The sequence below is a fragment of the Castor canadensis genome, chromosome 8, assembly GCF_047511655.1.
Source record: "Castor canadensis chromosome 8, mCasCan1.hap1v2, whole genome shotgun sequence".
Classification (NCBI taxonomy): Eukaryota; Metazoa; Chordata; class Mammalia; order Rodentia; family Castoridae; genus Castor; species Castor canadensis.
The window spans coordinates 15936415-15961886 of record NC_133393.1 but is presented as its reverse complement, the minus strand read 5'-3'; the positions used below and the strand labels follow the sequence as shown (position 1 = coordinate 15961886).

At 46.5% G+C, this 25472-nt stretch overlaps 1 long non-coding RNA gene across 1 annotated transcript in view; it reads right to left on the bottom strand.

Annotated features, from left to right (window-relative positions):
* LOC141425445 (uncharacterized) overlaps nucleotides 1-25472 on the bottom strand; it is a 142399-nt gene that overhangs the window by 2266 nt on the left and 114661 nt on the right. The gene's annotated exons all lie outside the window — the stretch shown is intronic.

The following is a 25472-nucleotide window of genomic DNA, read 5'->3' as shown; positions in this document are numbered from 1 at the left end:
TGTAGCATGTACATTTTTATGTTAACACTCATAGACATGCATCAGCCTATAAAATCTATCAGCTCTTCTCAGATTCTCTCTCTCTTGGGTTCATAAAGGCACAAGATCTTCACAGCAAGCTAGCATGAGTATCTAGGCCCAGCCACCAGCCAGAGGGCCCTCCCCACTGGCCCATAAACAGTCAACAGCACTTGTGATGTGACAGGCCTTTTCTGAGTCTTTTCCTCACAGCAAAAAATTAAATAAGCACCATTTTCAGGCACTATTTTGTGAGACAAGTAATAGAGTCTGAAATGATTATTAGGTATTCACAGTAGCAGAAGCACTGAACTGAGATGTGCTTTGGAAACGCTCCACAGTGAGCCAGGGGAAGGCGAGCCCTGGAGATAGAATGCCAGGGACCCACTGTACAGGAGGCATTAGTGTCTTAGGCTATGAACCTGAGGCAGTACCGTGCCTTGGACCCAGTGCCCTTCCCTGTCCCTAGCCTGTGCAGTGAGGGAAAGAGTTTGGCTTGGGCCAGAGGTCAGTATGCCAGCACCTACTCCAACTCTAGGCTAGTGTATGTCCCCAAGCAAGCCATGTCCCCTCTGGGCCTCAGTTTCCTTTTTTAAGCCTTGAGGATTGGCCAGATGACCATAGAATTCCATGCTCCTACACTGGGACTGTGTATGCAGAACAGCAGAGAAGTAGGGAAAGAGGTGGCCCAGAGCCTTTGGCCAGGGGGGCTTTGTATGCCTCTCAGTTTCCCAACTCTCCAGGAAGTTTCATAAAGCAAGATAGGAGACGGACTACTAAGGACAAACTCTAGGAGGGACAAAACAAAGAAATGGGGGCAGAGATGGGAGAGACACCCATGGAGGAGTCCACAAAGACAGCTCCCTGTCCCCTTGTCCTTCCAGGATGCTTTTTCCCAGCTGCCTGTGCCTGTACAATCTTGCCCTGAAGCCCCCATGCCCATCTTCCCTACCTCCCCTGCCCTCCACCTTGTGCAGTCCTCAATCTCTCTCTCTCTCTCTCTCTCTCCTCTAGCTGTTGGCATGCGTCTCAGGAGCCCAGAGCTACCTACATTCCTGGCTCACTGGCCTTAGTTTCTGTCCCGAATGCTTGGCACAGACACACCTACCTCTCATTCTTGCCAATGCTTTCATGAGGTGAAATGAACTTGCACTTTACAATCAGAGGACATGACCTCCAGGCTCACCTCCTGCCATGGGTGGGCCCTCAGACCGGTGCTTATCTTATTTGAGCCTCATTTTCCTTGTTTGTGATTCAGGACTAAGAAGAATAGTCACAGGGTGTCCTCATGATTAAATCTGAAGGCACTTTGTAGCCTGATATGCCTAAATGCTATAATTCACTCACACTGTGCTGGTTTAATTTAATGGAAACAGTGAGGCTTGGACCCATAGGTCTTGGGGAGAAAGCCTGTTTACCTTCCAGAAGGCTGTGTACTTTTAAACAGACACCCCCAAGGTTCTGAAATTAGAACTTGAGAGAAGACAGGTAAGAGGGAAAGAGTGGGTAGCAGGGACAGACAGGGTGGAAGAGGGAGGAGAAGGAAAGAAGGGGCATCCCCCGATCCTGCCCCCGGGTCTTATCAGCTGAATGTCCGTTATTGGGTTGGAAGATACTCAGTTTAGCCAAATCATATGAAGAGACTCCTAGGACATGTTCCCTCCCTCTTTTCCTACTCTCAGCACGTCCCAAGTCACATAACTCTGGAGGTTATTTAAACTCTGGGGGTATCTGAAGGAGGAGATTCTGCCTCTTAGCATTGGGTGCACGCTTCTCCAGCCCAGGAGCAGCAAGGTCTTGAACAGGACTACAGGGACTCTTCAGGAACTCTGCAAATACCAGAATAGGATAGGCTTGGGTCAGGAGTCCCCCCAACTGGAATAACTGGCCCTAAATTAAAGATTCTAAGATACTATTAGGTGAGCACCTACTATGTGACATTCTAACTCACAGTTCAAATCACATGGGAAGGTGGCCATAACTGGTTCAGGACTGGCACAAAAGGTGGGCACAAACCAGTAATGTTTCAAGATTGACCAACAGGCTCTCAAAATCACATGACATCCCAGCTGTCTAATCAATCACAGCAGAATTTTTCTCCCTGCATCACTGGAGGGCTGAGGCCTCTATGCTCCATACTCCCTCTGCCCTGGCATCCACTCACCCTACCCTGGCACGGCACAAGGAGGGACTTTGGCAGAAGCTGGCAGGTGTGAATTATCAACCACACTTGGTCTAGGGCAGAGGGACTGGTAAAGAGCACTGGGTGAGAGCTGGGCAGCAAAGATGGGTCAGGTTGCACAGTCATGTTACTGCATGAAAAATCTGTTGACAGGGCCGTGCCTGGAAGAGGGAGCCAGTCACTCTTTAAGACACACATGGAGGACCCAATGGGTAGATAGTGCAGATCAAGATGGGCAAACTTTTCCATAGTTGCGAATGCACATTTGCAAACAAAACAATGACTTCATCTTTTTTGGCACACCCACTGTGTGCTCCAAGGTTGTCTGGTTGCTAGGCTGCCTGGAGACAATTGGAAAGGATCAGATGCCTTGGAGACTTAATCACTGAGAAGACAAAGGGAGCACTACTGTGTGCTGCTACAACACGTGGTACTTCACTTGCTTTGCATCATGGTCCCATAGGGCGAGTACTACCATTCTTCTTATCCCAGGGCCTGTTCTTTCATTTGTAGCAGAATGTCAAGCATAAACATAACTGCAAATAATTGGGTGTATAAAAGAAAAGCTAGTGATTGAGTACAAATGGGAGACATAATTGTTTTGTTTTAAATAAATATTTAAACACAACATGGGTCCTATAAGCATGTGGACTCCAGATCTTCTTGGCCCAGCTGTCCCACCCTTGGAGCCACACAGTGTCATAACCTCCCCAGTAATTGATACATGGAATTGGGTGCCAATAGTTGAACATGATCGAAATGGACCCTTCCCTGCAGCCCTCTCCAACCCTTCACAGATAAGGTGGCCAGCACAAAAACAGGAACTTCTCGAAGGTAAGTGGTAAGTAATAGTGGCGCATTCTAGAGACTCTTGGTTCCAATTCTGTTTAGGGGACACACTTAGATGACTTTTTTTCAGCTCATCAGCATGAAGGCCCCATCCATGCTGCATAGAACATTGGATCACACACCTTTGAACAAAGTTTTGACCCCTTGTCTTTGAAATTCTATCATTCTTTATAGGTAGGAGAAACTGTAATCTGCCCCCAAATCACAGAGTTAGTAGTTAGCCAGGACAGGATTTGAACCCAGGTCCTTGTGTGCCTAAGGTGCAAGATGTTGACCTCTTTACTTCAGTGTGCTACCTCTCTGGAATCACACAACTGTGGCCAGAGTAGAAACAAGCAAGAGAGAGTGGCTGGATCGATAACTGTGTGAACCCCAACTCTTCCAGCTTCTCTATCCAAGCTCACTGTGGGGGAAAAGAGGGCTTTGCAATTCACAAAGATGGAAGAAAAAAATGCTCCCCTCCAGCCAGTGCCTTGTCAGTCCCTATGACAAATGCACACACTCTCGATTCCTGAGTCACACACACCATTTAATAGTATAAACATTGATCCACATATTTCATGTTGATAGCCACTGCTACCAGAGTCCTTAAGCAGCTCAGTGAGTCCACTGCTTTGTCAACAAATACAGTGTTCAAGAGCGGGGCCAGTACCAGAAGGCTACCCTGGAGCCAGGCTCTGCAGGGTAGGGTAACATTGACACAGTATTCTTAGGTGTGGAGAGTGGGGCTGATGAGAATCAACTTGTGGGGTCTGAGTTTTGAGGGGAAAGGATGAAATCTTCCTTTATTCTGTATAACAATCAGCTTTGGGCAGGAGAGTAACATTAAGAAAGTGAAAGAGGCTGGATGTGGTGGTATACTTCTATAATCCCAGCACTCAAGAGGCAGAGGCAAGAAGGAGGCCAGCTTGGGTTACACAGTGAGACCCTGTCTCAAAAAAAAGAAAGAAAAAGAAAAACGAAATGAAAGGCATTTGGCAAGAGCCTAGATGAGAAGACATTGAGCCGGGCACCAGTGGCTCACGCCTGTAATCCCAGCACTCAGGAGGCAGAGATCAGGAGGATTGCCGTTCAAAGCCAGCACCAGCAAATAGTTTGCCAGATCCTATCTCCAAAAAACCATCACACACACACACACAAAAACAATGGGCTGGTGGAATGGCTCAAGTGGTAACTGTCTAGCAAGCATGAGGCCCTCAGTTCAAAACCCAATGCTGCCAAAAAAAAAAAAAAAAAAGAAGAAAATTTTGGAGCAGGAAATGGATAAAAGAAAAGAAGAAAGCCAAGACTGTACAAGGCAAAGATGAATGGTAAAGAAGGTAAGACAGCAAATTGAGACCATCTTCTCTTTCTCCTTTCTCCTAAGGTAATGTCCAAAAGGAAAAGTCCTTATTGACAGCCATCCAAGTTAGTGAACATGACTCCTACAAATGACCTGGAATAACTGGCTGGGGGTTCCAGAAGGCAAGGGAGCTCCTGGATTTGCCTTGAGAAATAAATCTTTCCTCTTTGGAAAGGTCATACTGAGATTCAAACAGAGAGGGATGGAGGGATCAGCCAGATGAATGGGCTCCACTCACTCAGCTGCCAGGCCCACCTCACTCAGGTCTCTCTCACTCCATCTCCCAGTGAGTTCATCCTCTCTGGCTCAGTGGGATCAAGGCATGTGTCCACATAGGCAAGACCGTAAGCATTTCTATCTTTGAATGTGAGGAGTGTAGATAGACAGTGAACAAGATGGATTGCTCCCCCTACAGCACAGCTTCTCAGTCTTAGCACTAGTGATATGTGGGCTGGACAATTCTCTGTTTTGGGGCTGTCTAGTGATTGTAGGAGTTTTAGCAACATCTCTGGCTTCTACCTACTAAACACCAATAGAACCTCCAAGTGTGACAACCAAAAATGTCTCCAGACATTAACAAAATGCCCGGGGTGAAGAACTCCGACTCCAGTGACAATTTGACTCCTGGGATGAGATTTCAGAAATGATTGCTTCCTTCCTGGGTCTCTGGAGCATCCGCCTCACAGCTGGCATTAGTGTGTGTCCTCCATTCTCTCTCCAAGTCCCTCAAGAGAGAGACCATTCATGTAAACATCAAAGATGGATTCTTTTCTTCTACTTCTGAGATCTACTCCCAAACACCCCAGCAGCATCTGGTTAGACTAGGAAATAAACTAGCTGCAGCACTGGTCACTGAGAGGCAAAAACAACAAAGAGGATCTGGGACAGCAGAGCCTGGCCATGGGACCTTCTGCCCCTGAGGATGTGGGTGCCTCCATCTGGTCTCCTGTGCTGGGGAAGAAGACACATGGGAGGCTGTGTCTCCATGTGATCTGGTCCCCTGTGACTCTTTTGTCAGTATTTTTCCATGTGTGCAGAGGAGGGCTGAAGTGAAGACCTGTAAGGTTTCTGCCTGACTCTGCTGGACCAAGTCCTGAGCTGCTCTGCTCTTGGGTTATAATTAGAAAAGGCCTGATCGTGCCGTGAATGAAGATGTTCAGAGCATGATATGAATTCCCTGATGGTTACTGCTTAATTACCTGAGCAGTTACAGGGGGCAACTCTGCTAATTCTGAAGGAAAGGATTGTTCCAAACCTATCTGGCTGGCCATCAAATACAGTGTGGTCTCTCTCTCTGTCTCTGTCTCTGTCTGTCTCTCTGTATCTCTCTCTGTCTCTGTCTGTCTCTGTATCTCTCTCTGTCTCTCTCTCTGTGTCTCTCTGAATCTCTCTCTGTCTCTCTCTCTCTATGTTTCTTCTCTGTCTCTCTGTCTCTCACTCTCTCTCTCTCTCTCTCTCTCACACACACATACACACACACATCACAGAAAGAACTCACAGACTCTTGAAGCTACACATGGAACAATCCACTGATAAATGAGAGTCGGCCAAGCCTTTGTTTTGATCCATTTTTAGCAATGAGCAGAAGCCTAACATGACCTGAATGTCTGGTTAATATTTGATGCCAAAAAACTGTGAGCATTTCCCCCCTACACACACCAAAACGGAAGGAAAAACAGGTCTTCCCTTTGGCTCTGCAGCACTCCTGGGCTGTTCCATTTGTCCCTGTTTCTCTTGCTCCCTCTCTGTCTCAGGATCACTGTCTCAATGTCTCTCTATTTGCATATCTCTCTGAGTGCACCTCAGACTCTGTATCTCTGTCCACTTCTGTGTGCACCCTCTCTGTCTCCATCATCTCTTTGGACGTCACCCCAGCACACCCCACCCCTGTGCTCTCTCCCACCAATCACAACAAATTGACATGGAGTAGAGGCCCTGTCAGGAACATTATCTGCCTGTTCAGACCAAAGGGGTTTTCTTTGTGCATCTTGCTGTGATTCATCTTTAGAGGGATCGATTCCCAGGCATCCATCACTGTGTCTGCAGAAAAACTGCCTCCCCACTCTGCCAGACCTCTTGCCTCACTCGGTAGCAACAGCTCTGTGGTTTGCTTGCTTCCGCCCCTCCAGGAAAAAAAAATCACCAGGGGGTGGGAGAAGATGCTGACTGCAACTGAGGCTGAGCTAAAAGCAGCTCCCCAGAGGAACCAGTGCCGCCGGGACAATGGGCCCGGGCTGGGGACTCCAGCCAGCTCCCAGCCCCCACTGTCCCCTTGGGAGTTCCCACCTCTCATCCTATGTGCTCACCATCTTGATTATTTATGGAGTTATAAAGTGTGCTTCAAGCAGTTCATTCTTTTCAACAAGCTGTAAGGCAGGCGAGAGAAGCTGCTGACCAAAAACAGGGCTATTGGGAAGGAGGTAGCAGGGATGGGGTGAGGGAGAGACCCCTTCATTCTCTTCTGTTAAACTCGCCTTTCAAGCTGACCTTGACAGTGGAGACAGCTCAGATTTCCCACGCTGTGTACATCTTCCTCCCAGAGCTATGTGCTCAAAGATCAAGGGAAGACACATGGGGCGTGCTGGGAGAGGCAGCAGGAGCAAGTCAGGGTCTGGACAAAGAGGGCACGAGACAGTATGAGCTGGTCTAGCCTCCACCTCCACACCCCTAACCCCTCTGAGGTGGCAGAGAGGGACATCCAGGTGGAGAGGCATGGGGTATCTCACTGTACTAGGCAGACTTGGCACAGTTTCCAAACGCCCCATTCCCAGGCCTAGGTAAGCAAAGATTGATCATGCCAATCAGGGCAAGGCTAAAACCTACTTGGAGTCCCTGTGGCTGAGGTCAAGGGCAAAGCCCTGGGGATCCCCTGGGGTCAAGCCAAGGGGGCTTAGAGCTTACTAAATGTTTCTGAAAATGATGATGGTGGGGACGAAATACCTAGAGTTGGTCCCTGAGACCTCCCAGTCTGAGATTCAGGAAAGCCTGAGACTTTAGGAAGGAGTTTCTCAGTAGTGAAGTGTGTTGATGACGTCTTGGTCACAATGACAGTAACCCTGGCCATGTTTTTGTAGGAGATTACATCATTGACTGCATCAAAGATCAGCATGAAAGGAGACAATGGGGCAAGCAGTAAGTCCCGAGAGGTCTGTAATGAGAGCTGAGCAATGGTTAGCAAGCAGTAGTGAGGGTAGGTGCCCCTGGTGTTAGAGAGGAGGCAGTTGCTAGTGGAGGACCAGAGTCCTCCATGACTTAGAATTGTGAGTACAGTAGACTTGGAGTGCAGCGTGGTGTTTAAGCAAGGCACATGATCCCTAACTCCAGGGGCCTGAGTTTGAATCCTGGCCCTACAATCAACAAGCTGTACAACTCTGGGCAGCTACCTGAACCTACCTGTCCCTCAGTTTCTCAACTGTACAATGAGGCTAAAAATAGTAACAAGCATCCTAGACTTGTGGTATGGACTAAGGAAATAATAGACTGGTGCCTGGCATATTGCAAACAGCTATTACGGTTTTGATAGGTATTACTGGACTCTGAGGACTTAAATTCGATTTTCATCCACTTCCAAGGACAGACCTTGGGCCAGCCTTCACTTTCTTATACAAATATGTTCCTGCCTACCTCACAGGGCTACTGTGCCTGTTAAATAGGAATTTGCACAGACACATTTACTAAAACTGAAAGGGATTGTTTAAGTGTGAGCCATTCTTAGGTATCATCAAGTGAGGGACAGCATATAAAGAAAGAAGAAGGGGAAAAGGTGATAAACCCATGACCAGGTCAGGTTGAGGAGGGATCAGGCCTGCCTCATGAGGCAATCCAGGAGAGGGTTGTGTGAGCTAATCTCTCAGCATTCTGTGAAAAGAGGACTCACAGTGTAAAACTCTTTGCCAAAATATTCTGCAAACAGTGACACTAACTGCCACCCGCTCTGCAACAATTTCAAATCAGGACACTGTTCTCCTGGGTCTGCAGAAGAGAAAGCCATGTTCTCAGAACATGTAGCTCTCATTCTGACAAAGTATGTGTGTCCCTAAAGCTATTGAGGACCTGTCATTGTCATTAGTGACATTCACAAATATTCAGTGCTTTCTCCTTCCAGGTATGTGGTAGGATGCATGTTCTTCTGCTTTAAAGTTAGGTACAGGTACATGGTTTGCTGGCAGCTTGCATGTGACTTTCAATGAGCTATAGAAGAACTTATTGCCAGTGCTTGACTTCAGTACTCCTTTTTCCTACCTTAGGAATCTTACAAGCTTGTGTCCAAGTGATACTTCTTCTCTGGTCCCAGAGAGGCTCAACAAGCAGACCTGCCTCTCTCATTGTGTTGAACATGGAAACATGAGCAAAGAATAAATCTTCTTTGCACAAAACTGCTGAGATATAAGGGTTGTTAGTTTCTGCAGCAAAACTCTAGCTCATCCTGACCAACAAAGTCCTGAAATATGCAATCTTAGCACCTGCATTTGGTTGTATTGTCTAATCTCCAGAGGGAGACTGAACCTGCTTGCCCATGATTTTCAAGGCAGGCACAATGACATTTAAAGAGGAGTGGGGACATAGGCAAACAGTCCATGGAGGGTAGAAAGACAATGGGTCTGGAGCCTGGGGTGCCCCAGGCCATGGGAATATAAGCTGCTGGCTGGAGAGCTGCTGAGCTGCCCTTGCTTACTTCTGCTGTATCTTAGTCTCTGTCCTTGAATTAGAATATTAAGATCTGGACTTGCTGGTCTACATGCCTTGCTGGAATGGAGCACTTTAAAAGAGGAGGGGCCTAGGAGACGAAACCTACAACTATCTCATCCTGTCTCCTAATACTTCCCCCAGTCTTTATAGGATCTTTTCAGTGCTCAGGCATTAATCTCATTGACCTGGATGTGACTTACAACATATAATAAAAACACCAACTACTACCTTTGCAAAACACTTACTATGTGCTAGACAGTGTTTAAAGTATATCAATATATTCATTCACTTAATCTTCACCAACACCTCATGAAGTAGATACCATGGTCCCAATTTTTCAGATGAAGCAACTGAGGCACAATAAAATTAAATAACCTGCCTGGGATCACATAACCCATTCACCCCCATAATTAGTATAACATACCACAAACATGGCACTATTCCTCCTCTGGAGCCTGGCCTCCCTACAAAGGTCCCCATCTGTCCTTGTCTGGAGAGACTCAGGGGTAAGGTGGGACTCAGAGTATCAATCTAACAGGGGCTATAACATGTTCAGGCCTTGCTGTGACCAGACCCTCTTTAGTGTCTCTCCACTCCAGCCCTACTCCTGGCTCCCATCTGTCATTTTAAGCCAGCTCTTTTCCTGGCTACTTCAGAAGCAGATGTCCACCTCGTGAGGTGCTCCCTGCCATTTGTGGCTCACCATTGTCCTCTCCCTTCTCACTTTGGGTGAAACTGTGCCAAACCACAAGGGATAAAGCCTTATGGTTGAACTCAACTGTGGTAATTCCCTTCCCTCTTGCCAGTGATTGTTCTAGGACTTGGAGTGTAAACTTCTGACCAATGAGATGACAAGGAATCCTACTGGGAAGCTTCTGGGAAATTTTTTCCTCCTGGGGAAGAATGCCCTCCCACCTAGCTGCTTGAGAGTGGGCAGCCATCTTGAAAATTTAAGGAAAGACATGGCTGCCCAGCAGAGTGGGCAGACAGGAAAAGCCTGGGGCTTTCATGACCTCACTGAGCTGCCTCAAAACTGTAATTACCTCCTCTGAACCTCTAGCTCTGTGACCTGAATAAACCTCTACCTATGAAACCACTTTTGTTCATATACTTGGTTACTTGCTGCCTAAGTGATCTTACCAAAAACAATTCTCACTGCCTTATTTTCTTGTAAATGAGGTAGAAAGCAGGGGATCCAATTAGTGCTGAAGCAGCTATGTTCCCACGCTTGGAAAGACAATCATAGTAATATCTGAGTAATGAAAGCATTCTTCGGGTCAGGTTTCAATGACCAACACACAATTAACTCTGACTCATTTTAAATCAAAATTTATTCACTATCTCACCCTACATACCTTCTCTTTTTCCAGGGAGAAAAAATTCCAATAATATCATAGGTTCTCATACCCAGGTTGACACTTGAGTTATTTCTGTTGGTTCCAAGCATAGATAATAACAGGTGTGACTTTAAGAAACTTCTTCTATGGGTCCCTATGAGGTGTTGGGGATGGGGAGGCACAGCTTTACACGTGGGGTAAAGAGTTCTTTGAAAATGACAAGTCTGTAGGGGGAGACCCTCTGGGAAGCCTCCTCTTCAAAGCTGAAAATAGAAACAGAGAGGCAGTGCTATTCGGGTGGTCCATCACTGACACTGGACACTTTACCTTCCTTCTCTGCACTTCAACATATACAAGACTAAAGTGAGAACATTGATACCTCCTAGACTTGTAAGCAAGAAAGAAGTTTGGAATAGAAGTAAAGGAAATGGCCCCACCATGGCCTGGGATAAGCAAGGCAACTCCCCCACAATATTTCACTCTCTCCTGTATGTGGTGGTGTCCCCAAAGCTGAGCAGGAACAGCTGTGGATGGCACTGTACCCCAGGAGGTGGACTCTGCAGGGTGGCCAAGTCTGCAGCTGCCTTGCTCCTTTTGACTGAAGGAGAGGAGCTGATGGAAATTCCTCAAGCCAGCATGGAGTAGGAAGCCAGTCATGTTTGGGAGCCAGAAATGCTAGGATTTTTATTTTAACACTGCTGTTGACCAGTCTTGGGGTCTTAGGATATGTACGTTAGCAGAATACACCTCAGTTTCTCCATTCTGGAAGGTGGAACTCACTGTCCTCTATCTTAGGAGTGTGTGGGATGGGCCAAGATGCAAGCCTGAGATGACAGGTAGCGTGGGCTTCCCTTCTGACCCACAGAAGCTTAGACTATCCCTCAAACGTGCCCAGTGTGTGCAGAAGGAATGTTCTGAGCACAAGGGCTCATTTTCAAGCCCAATTTCCCCACTTTAATTGAGTTTTGCTGAAAATCCCTATGCAAGCACTTTCCTTGCCATTTTGCCAGATTTGATTCTCACTGATAACACAAATGTGACCAGCCACTGAAGACAGATTGCTGCTGTTGGCAGTGGCACGAGACAGTGAGGATGAGCCACTGGGCTTGGGAGGAGCAAAATTGACCCTGTTCTAATCAGGACCCCTGTAGCAGGACCTTTTCCCACCCTCCCCTGCTCGCATCCATCCTGCCTGGATACACCCAGCTGACAGATTAAGTATGATCTTCCACCTTGAGGTCACATGATGTGTGGGTACTTGCTTTAAGACAATTAGGATGGCAGCTGTACTTTTGCAAGGTGCCCACAAGACTCCTTAACCATGATCAGTGCATCAAGGTACCTGGAGGAGAGAAGGACCCTGGTGTAATAATGAGGGTATGACATGGGAAAGGGTACTTTTGGACAGTAGTGTCCAGGTAGGGTGGGGTGAGGTTTTAGGTTTCACCCTTTCAAGGATGGAAACCTGTGTGGGCTGAGCTGGGAGGAGAGTCGGCCCCACCTCCTTTCTCTGACTGACCAGCTGCAGGGAAAAGTTTCTCCCACCTTGCTCTTCACCTCATGCCCACACCTGCACACTGAAGAATGACAAGAAACAGATTGCCCCTGCCCTCTACTCTGGGTTAGCCATCCAAAGTACACCAAAGACAACATAAGTGTGAAAAGCTTCAGCCGCCTCACAATCATTGCCATCTTTTGAAAGAAACTCCAGTCATTTTCTCTAAGTGGAAGATTCTTACCTGAAAAAAACTTCCCAGCAACTTGAAGACAAATCAAATAAAAAATAAAAGCTCTGTTATGGTCCTAAGGCTGACTCTAGAAGAATTCTGGATAAACTCACATCTTTGTTTCTCTTTCAATACTACCTCTTTTAAAATGAAATGTTTTGGACATAAAACATATAACTAATAATATAATGATCACCATGGACCCACTGACTTACAAGATGAAAACAGCATAGTTTCTATTGAAGCCCTTGTGACATCTATCCAGGGTCACCAAACCCCCAAATCTGGCATTTGTTAAGGCCACTTCTCTACAGGTTTCCATGTTCTTGCCAGCACAGATATATGCCTAAACAATATGTAGCATTAATTTGGTTTTTACACTGTATAAAAATGGCATATTCGTCACATCATCTACAGCTTGCTTTTCTCTCTATTCAAAACTGCTTGTTTGAGATGTGTTCATGTGGTCCATATGGCCATTTTCTCTTGATAGCAGGACATTTTGGTTTTCTTCAGTTGTCATTGCAAAAAACTATAATTAATACTCACATTTACAACTCCTTCAGCACATGGATTGATGATGTAGTCTGCTCCAAATCACTTCTACAAGAAGAGGAGGTGAGTGGAGCAAAGGTGCCAGAGACGCCAGGTTGAGAATCTCCCATGTTTATATAGCAGGACACTTTTCCAAAGGTCAAGTGGCATTCACTCTACTGAGTTCAGAGTGTGGTCAAGGTATCTAGAATCTCCGATCATGGCTATCCTGTTCTCCCAAAGAAAGCATAGATACAAAAGATGATGGGTGTCTCTTTGTGTGTGTTTGGTGAGGGATGATTGCATATGGCCATAGGGGCAGTGTTCTTGTCTGTCCATGTGGCTAGTGCACCCCAGAACCTAGAACAGTGCATGGCCACATGTACATTCACTGGCTGAACATATACTATGCATGGATGTGTACATGTGTACCCATGCATGATGTGTTCTGTACACAGGCATGCTTCTACAGTGAGGGAGGACATGAGAACAGAGAGGTTGAGGCTGGAAGGCAACCACATCGTCTATACCTTCAGTCCCTTAGCACAAATGCAATGATAGACCATTGAGTCACAAAGAAAAGCCAAAAGGCCTGAAACATGAGACAAAGGGTGAGCCCTGTCTGCATTTCTGGGAAAGGATATAAGATGATTCTTGGTAATTAGAAAATAGGACAAAGCCAAGAGAAAACTCAAAGGAAGGCATATATTTGGTCATCTTCCCCCACAATAGCAAAATTCCTCCTCAGCAAGTTTAAAAAAAAACAGCAAAATTGAAGCCAAAGAACTAATAGATGGAAGCAAAGAGAAATTAGAAAATTAAACAGACAAGACAGATGGAAGCCAACGCTGCTAAATGATATGTAGTCATTAAACTTTGAGTGGCCATCACCCAGAAGAAAGGACTGGCTCTCAGAAACCTGGAATTTTGTTGCCCTTGATCTGAAGTTGTAACTCTCACCTCTCCATGCTATAGCAGCTCTGATGACAACTTAAGTAGAGGTAATATTTTTAGCAATTTCTGACTTTTTCTCCAGGGTAGGACTGTGGTAGACAGAGAGAAGACAGGGATTCTGCCTCAGAGGAATAACAAAGTCTGTATACAAGAGGGATGGTAATGGGTGACCAGGGTCCATAGATGACTCTTGGGCACCTAGGTGAGTGGACAAGTACCAAGGGCTGACTGCCAGAACTACAGGGACAAGGCCCGGACAGTGGGAAGGAGTAAATGGGAAAATCCTGGTCTCTGGCCAGTTTCTGCAAGAGTAAAGCAAGCTCTGGCCTCATTGCAGGAAGGACACAGAACTTGGAGCCAGAGATCTGGAATCAAATCCTGGATTGCCATCTACTATCCACGTGCCCTGGGACAGTTTGCTTGCTCTCTCTCTCTCTCTCTCTCTCTCTCTCTGTGTGTGTGTGTGTGTGTGTGTGTGTGTGTGTGTTACAATTTTACCATCTGTAGAGTAGGAACGACATGGGTAACAAAGATTCAGTGACTGCTATGGGCTAGGCCTAGCCCTGAGAGTATTTTCACATATCCTACTAACAAGTTTGGTGACTGTCTATTTTGCAAGTGAGGAAAGTAGGGCTCAGAGAGGTGTTTGCTGGATGTTTGTGAGGACTTCCTTCATATAACAAGTATAAAATGCCCCCCTCAGTTGGGACTCAATGCCAGCTTTGGTTATTATTGCTGTGGTGAGGCTAAATGCCAGGCACATTACCCACATGGGCTTTGGGCATGGGAATGGCTGAGGGAGTCTTCATAGCTGGGAGTCAAAAAGGGCAGGTGCTAAGTCTCACAAACAAGGCAGAGCCTGCTCTGAGACATGAAGCTCATTCATTTCTTATACACACACACTGAGGACCCCAGGTTAGCCACTAGACTGAGTGCTTGCTCTGTGTTTTCTCCCATGCTCTCCCATGTAGCCTACAGCAGAGATCTGGTTCATCCAATAAGAATGTGGTGACTTGCCCAGATGGCTTGATGGCAGAGCTGGGTTTCCAACACCATCCAGACTTCCTCTGACCTCTTGGTCTCTCTCTAGCCTTCATGCCCCATGTCTCTACCCAGAGTTATCAGTACTTCAAAATCAAGCCATTTCTGCCTCCAACTTAATCACAGTCTGATTTCCCAGCCCTCATGCTGGAAGATGAGCCTTAGGATCCTCACAGCAGCCCCCAGGCCCAGTAGCTCTCACCTAAATGTTTAGAAAAACTAAAAGTCCAATGTTTTAATGCCATTAAAACTAACCCTGAGTCCTAAGGTAATAAGGACAGCCTGTGCCTTGCATGCAAATTGCCCTACTTTTATTTGACACAAGATCCTGTGCACATGTGCACCCTTGGACACCTTTGATCAGGCTGGTATAACAGCCCAGAGAAGCGTCTGGCTCTTATAGACACACTGAGAAAGACACATGTGAGAAAATACACACAGTCATGTGTGAGCAATCATCATAACACATATCAGCTACACACACACACACACACACACACCACAGAAAGCTGACACACAGCACACACTGAACCTTTACCCAAAGTCACAAATGACCTTTTCTGGGTCATAGAAGCAGGTCACTAAGGCCAGTCCACCCCTGGGGGTGGGGGGAATAGATTCTAAGTCTTGAAGACAGGAGTGATAGACCTTACTGAAGTGCTTGCTGCAAAGCAAGCATTATTAGGATCAATATATAAACAAGGAAATGTATTTAGCACAATTATATAATTCACCCAAGAACTGCCTCAGTTTCCCTAAGAAGATTTTAATTCAAAGGGGATGTATGTCAGATTTAGGAAACATTTCAGCATGGTGAAATAAAACAATGCTGCTGTTGGGAATCTCCCATATAACCCAAGGGCCATCCCAGGTGTAGTAAGACACAGACCTGTCCTCAGGGAGCCCCACCTGAGGGAACAAACGTCCTGTCCTTAGCAAGCCCCAGTCGGACGGAGACACATCCTGTCTTCAGGGATCCCCAGTGTGAGGAAGATATGGCTTTGTCCATAGGGAGCCCCAGTCTGAAGGAGACATGGCCTTGTCCTCAGGGAGCCCCAGTCTGTAGAATACATGGGCCTCTCTTTAGGGAGCCCCTAGTCTCATGGAGAACTCAGAGGCAGTTTCTTTTAGGGATTCCTCAATCATCTCTAAAAGTGATTTTTTTTTTTTGGCAGCATTGAGGTTTGAACTCAGGGCCTCACACTTGCAAGGCAGATGCTCTACCACTTGAGCCACTCTGCCAGCGCCCCCTCAATCATCCCTAAAAACATTTACTCTTCATCATGACCTTGGTAGTTAGACTGCATTAAGTTTAGCTTTCATACCTCATTTTGGACTTATGGATATTGTCACCATCTTTTTTATTTTTTAAACAATACCGAATACAATGAGGTACTCCTAGAAAACTGTCCTTCCAGGATTTCAGTCCTCATGTACTGAAAAGGACTTGGATCAAACATCAGGTGATAAAGCAGTATTCTAGCCCTTCCAGTAATGGGGCAGACTTCAGTTTCTCCATCATCACATGGCCAAGGAAATTCTGGCACAGCCATCTTCTCTGGCATTACTAGAATCAGTGCCATGCTGGAGACAAATTCATGAAATGAGTAGCTGACCCAGGACTAGAACCCCGTCAGCCCCCCGAAGGCCCACAGCCAGGGGCTGTGTGAGGAATGTGTCACGGGAGGCAACTCCAATAGTCTGGAAAGCCCACGGTTTCTGGGAATGGGGTGAATCAGGACAGGAGCTGGGAAGGAAGAGTGGAAATTGCATTTCTTTCTGAGTGAGATGCCAGGGCCCATATCCTTTCTCTGAAGGTCTCCCGCTCCTCCTTGTTTCCCACACCTCCCAAGAGCCTCTGCTCTCCAGCAGTAAGTAGACAGTGGGATCATATGGACATTTGAACAGGCCTCTGAGGCTGGGCACTGTAAGAGGTGGGAAGAGACCAGAGTTCTATGAAGATGTCTTCCCTCAGGGTCTGCCTTCCACAGACATGTCGAAGAGTCGTTATAATAACAACTGCGTAGTGGTACATCTACCTGTAAGAAGAAATTTTTGCACGTTGTTTGGTTTTAAATCTTCACAGCAAAATTGGGAATACTGTTCCTATTCTTCAGAGGTCACCACTGAGGGCCTGGGAGATGCTGATATTTGTAAGTCATAGTGACAGATTAACCCAATTTTTATGATTCATTCCTTCATTGACTCAGTTAGTATGTTTTGATGTTGCAGGCATGATGCCAGGCCCTGGCGTGAATTAAAGGCTGAGGTCTGCTCTCTCAGGTGACAGTGTCCGAGAGACACTCTAAGCAGGTGACCACATGTCCATGGAATGTTTAGCACAAGAAGTTCAAAGAGCTGCAGAAGATACCTTAAAGCAACTGAGGCCAATAGGAAAAGGGGAACAGGTACTAGAGAAAAGGTTAGATCAAAAAGAATTAACCTAGAAGGTAACACCCACACACAGGAAATCAATGTGAGTCAATGCCCTGTATAGCTATCCTTATCTCAACCAGCAAAAACCCTTGTTCCTTCCTATTATTGCTTATACTCTCTCTACAACAAAATTAGAGATAAGGGCAAAATAGTTTCTGCTGGGTATTGGGGGGGGGAGAGGGAGGGGGTGGAGTGGGTGGTAAGGGAGGGGGTGGGGGCAGTGGGGAGAAATGAACCAATCCTTGTATGCTCATATGAATAATAAAAGAAAAATTAAAAAAAAAAAAAAAAACAAAGAGCTGCAGAAAAACACTAGTAGGGAGACTACCTGGCTGGAGGGTGAGGGAAAACATCCCAGAAGAAGCACCAAGCTGGTTTTCTCAGGAAGAACTGGAAAAAACCAACTCCTCAATTTAGGAGAGGATCAGTTTTTCCTTTGCTCTTTTAGAACCAGGAAGAGGCTCCACTCCTCCATGTGGGAATCAGAGAATGTTCTGTCAGGAAAGCCTGGAGAGCCAGACTTCCCTTAGGATCTCTGTGCAGATGTTGGACCCTAGAATGGTTCAGAACAGCAAAGCTCACCAAGTGATTCTGGGTGAAAGGGAGCTCCTTTCTCTTTCCAGACTAGCACTCCTACAGAGGAGCAGAGACAGTCCATATTTTCCCCATGATCATTCTTCTGTGCTGTTCTCTCAGGGTCTCCCAAAGTGTGGCCCAGTTTCCTCATCTGTAAAATAGCAGTGATAACAGCCCCCTACATCATGGATTGGTCAAGGATGAAAAAGGTTAATACAGGTAAAGTTGTTAGAACCATTCCTAGCACAGGTAAATGCTCAGAAAATGTTATGTATTACAATTATCATGATGACTCTTTGTCCCATAGATAGGGGTGGGGCCAGTTTATGTGTGTAATTTTTGGTGGTGATGAGGTAAGGGGTAGTTGCAATGACGATGGCAGTCAGTCTCCAGAAATGATGCGGCTGAAGATGTTGGTGATGGCGATGATGGTGGTGATGGCGATGATGGTGGTGATGATGATGATGGTGATGGTGATGGTTATGATGGTGATAGTTGCATTAGTCTGTTTTTTGTCACTGTGACAAAATACCTGAGAGAAATATCTTAAAAGAGGGAAGTTTTCTTTTGGCTCAGTTTCAGAGGTTTCAATCCATGGTCACTGGTCCCTTTGCTGTGGCTTGTGTTGAGGCAGAACATCATGGCAGGGGCCATGTGGTATAGCAAAGCTGCTCACCTCATGGCAGCGAGAAGGCAGTGAGAGACAGAGAGAGAGAGAGACTGAGAGGCCAGGGAGGTGGGGCATGGAGATGAAATATACCCTTCAACTCGGCCCCACCTCCTAATAGCCCATTCAACTACAAACTCACCCATGGATTAATCCATTAATGAAGTTGATGTCCACATGTTCCAGTCACTTCTCAATAGTGCCACCAGTCAAGGACCAGGTCTTTAACACATGAGCCTTTGGAGATATTTTATACCCAAACCACAACAACAGAGGAGGAGGAATATATTGATCATGATATGAGCAATGAAGAAGGCTGTGGTGATGATTGTTACCTAGCACAGAGAAGATTGTGGGCCAGTACTTTTCACCACAGAGACTTCTTAGCCCAGCTGTGGGGAAGAAAAGGGATCTTCCATGCATTTCAGATAAGGGTTAGATCTTAAACTCTTTGCACTGCCTTTATGTGTTTCAAATGAAGAGGCTTTAATGACTAGAAGGGTGGTCAGAGATACAGAAACCAATGTAGAAGAATGCAGTGCCCAGGTACTGGCAACAGAGGAAGCCATTGCTACATCTGTGGCCAAAGAGAAAGGGGAAGACTGGGTATAACTGGAGGCAGTGAGATCTGGTGCCAGGCAGAAGGACCTGGGATACCTGGTTACATCAGAGAGGAAATCCCCACCCCTCTCTTCCCCACCCTTCCATTTCCCCTCAAGCTTCCCTTTGGTCAATCCAACTGGAAGCCAGGGGCAAGAGGGCCTGGACAGTTCTTTCTGTACCAAGCACAGAAAGTGAACAGACTCTTAGGGGTAGCTTTGAGGACTACAAGGGCCGTGTGCTTCCATCCTGGGATCAATTTCTGGTGGGACTCCTGAGAGTACGATCCATAGCTTTCTCCTCTTGGAGACTTCCACTCCACTGCTACATCCTGTGCCAAGCCTAGTAACCAGGCACAGTCAGTACCCAATGCATGTTTGCTGAGTGAATCCAAGACCCTGTTCCAAACAGGTCACTGTCAGAGCTTCATCAATACAAGATAAAGAAATGGCACCTTTCTGCTCATGGTCAGTTTATGCCTCTTCTGGCTCATTTAAAAGAACCTGAGTTCTTGCCTGAATTACTGTCACTGTGATTGAAGTTTCTTTCTTCCTCTCCCACACCATTCCATGGTGGGGACAAACTGTGTCACCCACCTTTCTCTGGAGCCCCCATGCAGGTGCAGAAGCCAAGCTGAGGCCCCGCCTTGTCCTACCAAGGTATGAGTGATGGTATTATGGCATTGCTGAAATGTGACCAAGAGGCCTTGCAGAGAAATGAAAGCTTCTACTCTCGCAGACATCAAGGAGCACCCAAATTCAAAGTTCTCCTTGAGCCCCATATCTAGGGAAAACAAGCCACTCAAGCTAGCCCTGCTTGAGATCATACCCTTCCTCAAAGTGGCCCCCTTTCCCTGGGGAATCTCTAACTGCCCAGATCCTATGCTCCCTTCCCATTCCCTCCATGAAGAGCAGACTGAGCCAACCAGGTTCCCTTCTAGAGGCAAACCAGGACAAGATTGCCAGCATCATTTAACATCTCCCATGTCCGCTTCCCTTTGTATTAATATGCTGCAAATACCACCTTTCCTGGCCTTCATTGCAACTAGGTATATATTTTGCCATCAAGTTTTTCAATGAAATGTCAGCAGAAATAAACTGTCCAACTTCTAGAAAATGTCACTGAAAGGAAGGAAACACGCTCCTCTTCTTCCCTTGCCCTGATGGCTAGAATGCAGACACAATGGATGCAACCATATCAGACCGTGAGGTAATGCTGGAAAAGGAGCCCATCAGTGCTAGAGGGATGAGATAAAAGGAGCCTGAATACCATGTAATGGGTTAGCACTCCAGGATTGACTAGTTCCACATTTCTTAAAAGTGAAGTCCAGTGTATTTAAACCAAGAACATATTTTATTTCACATAAAAGTTTGAATTATGACTTCTGCAAAGATGGGAGATTTGATCACCTGGTGTCCACAACCCAGCCTGGAAAAATTGGAAGCAGTTGAATAGCAGCTACCTTTTTCAGCTGGGGCATAGGGCCTCTGGGCAGCACAGTGTCCTTGAGCCCAGTCCACTCTGCTTTTCTGCATGGCTGCTGCCTTCTTGAACTGATCCAAGTTGCCCTCTCTGGCACAGTCATGGACTGAGACTTTCTCCAATAGGGAAACATTCTACCTGCAGACCCAGCATTCCAGAGGCACAGAACTTGCAAGTGAATAGAAGCTGTGTTTGGGATGGGGCACAGACACATCTTGGACCACACAGCACATCTGTGACCAAGCAGACAGAGTCAGGTGTCCCAAGTTCTGACCCAATGCACCAAGCTCCTGAGTCTTACAAGTTTTTGTAGACAAACTCCCTCAGAAAGAGACAAAATGTTCCTTTTCTTCTCAAATTTATTTTAGAATGAAAGCCCCAATGAGTTCAAATCCAGGTGGTACAGGGCATACGTGGACAGACACCTGCACACGTGACTTCTTGTAAAGACACCTCATCTGGTGCCCTTTCTGGACCCGAACTCCAAAACACCTGTGGGAGATATGGGGCCCCCACCTCATAGCAAAAGTGGCTGTGTCCAGATTAGTTGAGAGACTCTATCTTACAGGCTATCTGTAAGACTCTATCTTACACTCTATCTAATTCTCTCATTTTTACATTTCCAACAGCTAACAAAGAGCACACACAGTACATGGAAGAGGCTAAACGAATAATTGTTGAATGAACGAATGAAACAGCAAGTTCAGGGCCTTTTTGCTCAGCGCAGATAGTTAGCACAGTCACCAAAGGTCGCCTTTCCTCCCAACCTCCTGTCCTTAGGAAGTGAATCCCCAACATTCTTGAATGGGGGGTTCTGAGCCTGCTGGTCCCAACCCCAGCCTTCCCCTCCCCCATTCTGTGGAATTCTCCTGCATTCCAGGAGAAAGCCCAGAAGTAAAAAAAAAAAACAAGAAAACCCACAAAGTTCCTTCTCCCCACAGTTGGAGTCTCATTGCATATGGTCTCTGCTGGACTCCAGGGTCCACTAAGGCCTGGTATCCCATTCCAGTGCGGCTGTGACTAGTAGGAAATTGCACCTCTATCAGGATTCATGATTTGTCTCTACGAGCAACAAAATTAACTAGCACAGCTAATTAATCAGAGAAAAGTGCAACATCTCTGTTATTTTTAATTCCTCACCCACATTAATGCATTATTGGTATACGTTAAAACTAATTCACAGCCCACTCTTGATCCCCTTATCTCGGGGCTGCCAGCTCCAGGCTGGACATGGAGGAACTTCTGCCGTTGATTCCTTAGCCCTTCAAATCATCTCTAAGCACATCAGAGTCACATAAACAGGACATGTAATGAGACAGCCCCTCTTGGCTTTGACACTTTTAATTACCAACCTGAGAAAGGCAGAGGAGAGGAGGGAAGGCCCTGGCGAGGAGAGGGTCCTGGGACCCTGGCGAGACACACACAAACCAGTGGTTTCTCCACAAACACCTTCCCTGCCTCAAAGGCACTGGGAGATCCCAGCAACAGACAGACAGGACAGCACATAGGAGAGGTGTATGTGGCATGTACATATTCAAGACACACAGAAAAAGGTCACTTTTTCAGAACCAAGGTTTCTTCTCCCCACAGACAGCTGTGGATTCCTTCAAGGAACTTTCTGCATGGGAAGACCAGGAGGGGCTTCCTCCTTCCTTTTGCAATCCTTTAGTCATTCCACACACACCTGCTGTGTGCCAGACCAGTAAACAGGAGACCTCAATCCTGGCCTACACAGAGTGCCCACTCCAGCAGGACAAGATGAACACAAACAGTAAGCATGACAATAAGTGCATTTCAGACTTTATTAATGTTTAGAAGCAATTATCCAGGGGTCTCTTGAATTTCTGCACATTTTGTTCTAGATTATTCTTTCAATTTGTTTGCACAGCAAACAACCTTAAAAGCTAGACACAGCAGAAACCAGACATGTGATCCTGTTTAATGAAGCCATTGTATTTTTTGGAGCAAAGGGTGGCATGCCTAGTGCCTGTTATAATAGATCGGACTCCACAGTCTCAAGATCCTCTCTGTAAAAACCTCACGTCATGAGCAGATGTCACCTGATCATCCTCCCATCATTGGTGGGAACTAGGGTTGTCTCAGGGAACTGGCATGAGAATTATATTTGATAAAGAAAGATGAAATTTGTCCTTGTCTTTAGTAAAGTGGTCACAAATGCCACGTCTGCCCTCAGAGTTGTTTAAGCCAGCTTCAATTCCCTGCTCAGGGTTGTTCCAGATGACAGAATTGCCCTAGGCTTTATCCAGGGAGGTGAAGCCTGTGCCATGGTTCATGCATCATGCTATACCAGGAAGGTTCCTGAAAGCATCTCAGAGAAGGCCACTGTCTGAGGACCCTTGCAGCTTTGCTAACTGCTTTACCCTCGGTGGCTGCCAACTTTGCTCATCCCCCATTGGAATATGTCCACATTTCACAACATTATCCTAAAGATCATTCATATCTTCCTGTGGGTTTTGCTTTCATCTCCTCACTAGGTTGTAAGCCCAGAGCAACTACTACATTTCTGAGTGTCTCCAATCTGTCACACACCTGGAAGAGCACTCTGCTCATCATAAACCATCAATAAATTCTGAGTAACAACAACAAGAAGCCTCCTACTCCATGCCAAACCTGGCACCTGTCCTTAATTCATATAGCCATTGGCTGGACTGGGAGAGAAGAGGAAGCCACGGTGGGACTGGATATTAGGGACACAATGTTTTTCTTTCCCCCTCCAAGCTGACCCTCTGTTCAGCCTGTCCCCGCCATCTGCCCACTTCCCCAGGAAACTCACACTCTCATCCTACCCCTGTCTTTGAATCCAGCTCTCCTCCCTTACACCAAGCATCCCTGGGGAAAAAGCAGTGGGGAAGCCTGGTTAAGCTTTTTCCATGTCTGCATCCCACTCCCCCACCCTTGCGGCTATTATTGGTAAGTGAACCAATTTTCTCTCCTGACATCTGTAGCTCTTAGCAGTGAATATATTTGAAAAACCCTTTATGATTACTTGAAATCTTCCCTGCAATTTGATTCCTGATATTTCTCTTTACTCACCGAATGATTCTTTTAACTCATTATTTCTTACACTGCAGGCCTGCTCATCTCCCCCACCGACACATACAACCTTGGAGATTTGTCCCCCTTTCCCAACAACATGAAAAGACATGGAGGCCAGGCTGAGGGCTTGCCTTCCCCCACTCCAGCCTCCTGTCATCTTCCCCAGCCTAAAAACACCCCCTCCTCTCAGCCTCAAGCCCCACCAGCCAGGGACTTTGTGAGAAGGACATTTTCTCAGGGGAAGAGGTGTCTGTTCACCATCTACTGCTATCCCCACACACCACCCCCTGCCTGTTTTCATGATTGTCTCTGATTCCTTCCAGAACACTCAGTGTTCCAACCTCAGCATGTAAAGCAACTTTTCCTCCAGGGGGAAAACATAGTTTGGGAATTAGTAATAATGCCAGTGATCATACTATCAATACAGAATAGAATGGGTCTCAGAATACTCAGCTGGTGGTGGATGTGGCTAGGGGGTTGGGTAGCACAGAGAGCCTCAGGGGACTGTAAGACATTGGAGGTGCAGGACACTTTTCTGTAGTGGTGGTGGGCACAAGGGTAAAGGTTCCCAAGGCTCCACAGTCTGACTGGAGCCCAGGTTGATAGCACTAATGTCCCCTGACTCCAGTGTAGCCTGTGCACACCACCATGTTGGGAGAGCAAGCACATCCCCAAAATGAGCAGGGCCCTGCATGCTGCCTTTTCAGTGCTGGCCATCCCGGGTGCCCCTTGATCCACACCCAATACCTCTTTTCGATGGCATCTGTCAGGATGCCTCCTATTCACTCATTCATTCATGCAACTACAGTTACTGGGCACCTGTCATGAGCCAGGGAGTAGCCGAGGAGAACAAAGAAGAAAAAGTTGGGCTTCCGCCCCATGAGCACACAGTCCAGAGTGGGAGAGGGACATGGAAATAGCCATTCTGGAGCAGACACAACTGCAAGAGATAGACATGCCTAGAGGTCTTGAGCCTGGGGTCTGGAGTCAGACTGTCTGGGTTTGAGTCCCAGCTCTTCCACTTGTTAATTGTGGAACTTTGCACTAGTCTTAACATTACTATGCCTCAATTCCCCATCTATATCATGGGAATAGGATTGATGTGAGTGACTATGTGAGAAGCTGTCAGGTTAGATCCTGGCAAAGGGTAAATGCTGTCAACATCTACCATCCATTAAAAGGAGAGACTGTTCAGTTCCCTGGTTCCTTTGCTTGAAAGAGATCTTACTGTCTTGGTCATCATTCTTGCTGTAAAGCCTTTGGTTTCAGGATAAGGGGAGACCAAAAGACTCTCCCCCATACTCTTTAAGATCCACTTGCATTCAGCCACCTGCCCGGTGTCTCTAGATGCTTTTCTGATGGTCTCACTGCAGCTCAAGCCTCCCCACCTGTCCTGGAAGGTTAAGAGGGCAGGTCCTGCCCCCCTCATGCTAGAAAGTCCTGGTAAAACATCTCCAGTCTTGTCTCCTTCTGGTCCTCTGAATGAACTCTGCCCATAACACTGAGGTCAAATGGAAGGAGTTCAGTCAGATGTTTTGAATAAGAACCTGCCATGAGACTGGGTATGTCCTGTCTATCTGCCATACAAATATCTGTCTTACAAATGCAGAATGGGTCATTGGGATAGAACCAGGAAGCCACCCTGCCCACCTGGCTGCCACTTCTGTACCCATAGGACCACCCCCCCAGCCTCATCCACCAAGACAAGTGAGTACAGCTGGGTGATGTACTACTCAGAGAGGTCCACAGGGAAGAGCCAGAGGTACCTCAGCTCTAACCATCATGCCAGGAGGAACCTCTCATTAAATGCAACAAAACCTCTAGACACTTATTGTTTGGGATAGCTCTTTAGCAGCTCACATCTATATTAGGCAATGAGATTTTGCTGCAGTCCTATGTGCTGGCCAAGATGGGCCCTACTCTCTCCATCTCACAGACAAGAAAACTGAGGCTGAGAAAGGTAAAGAGGTTTACCCACATG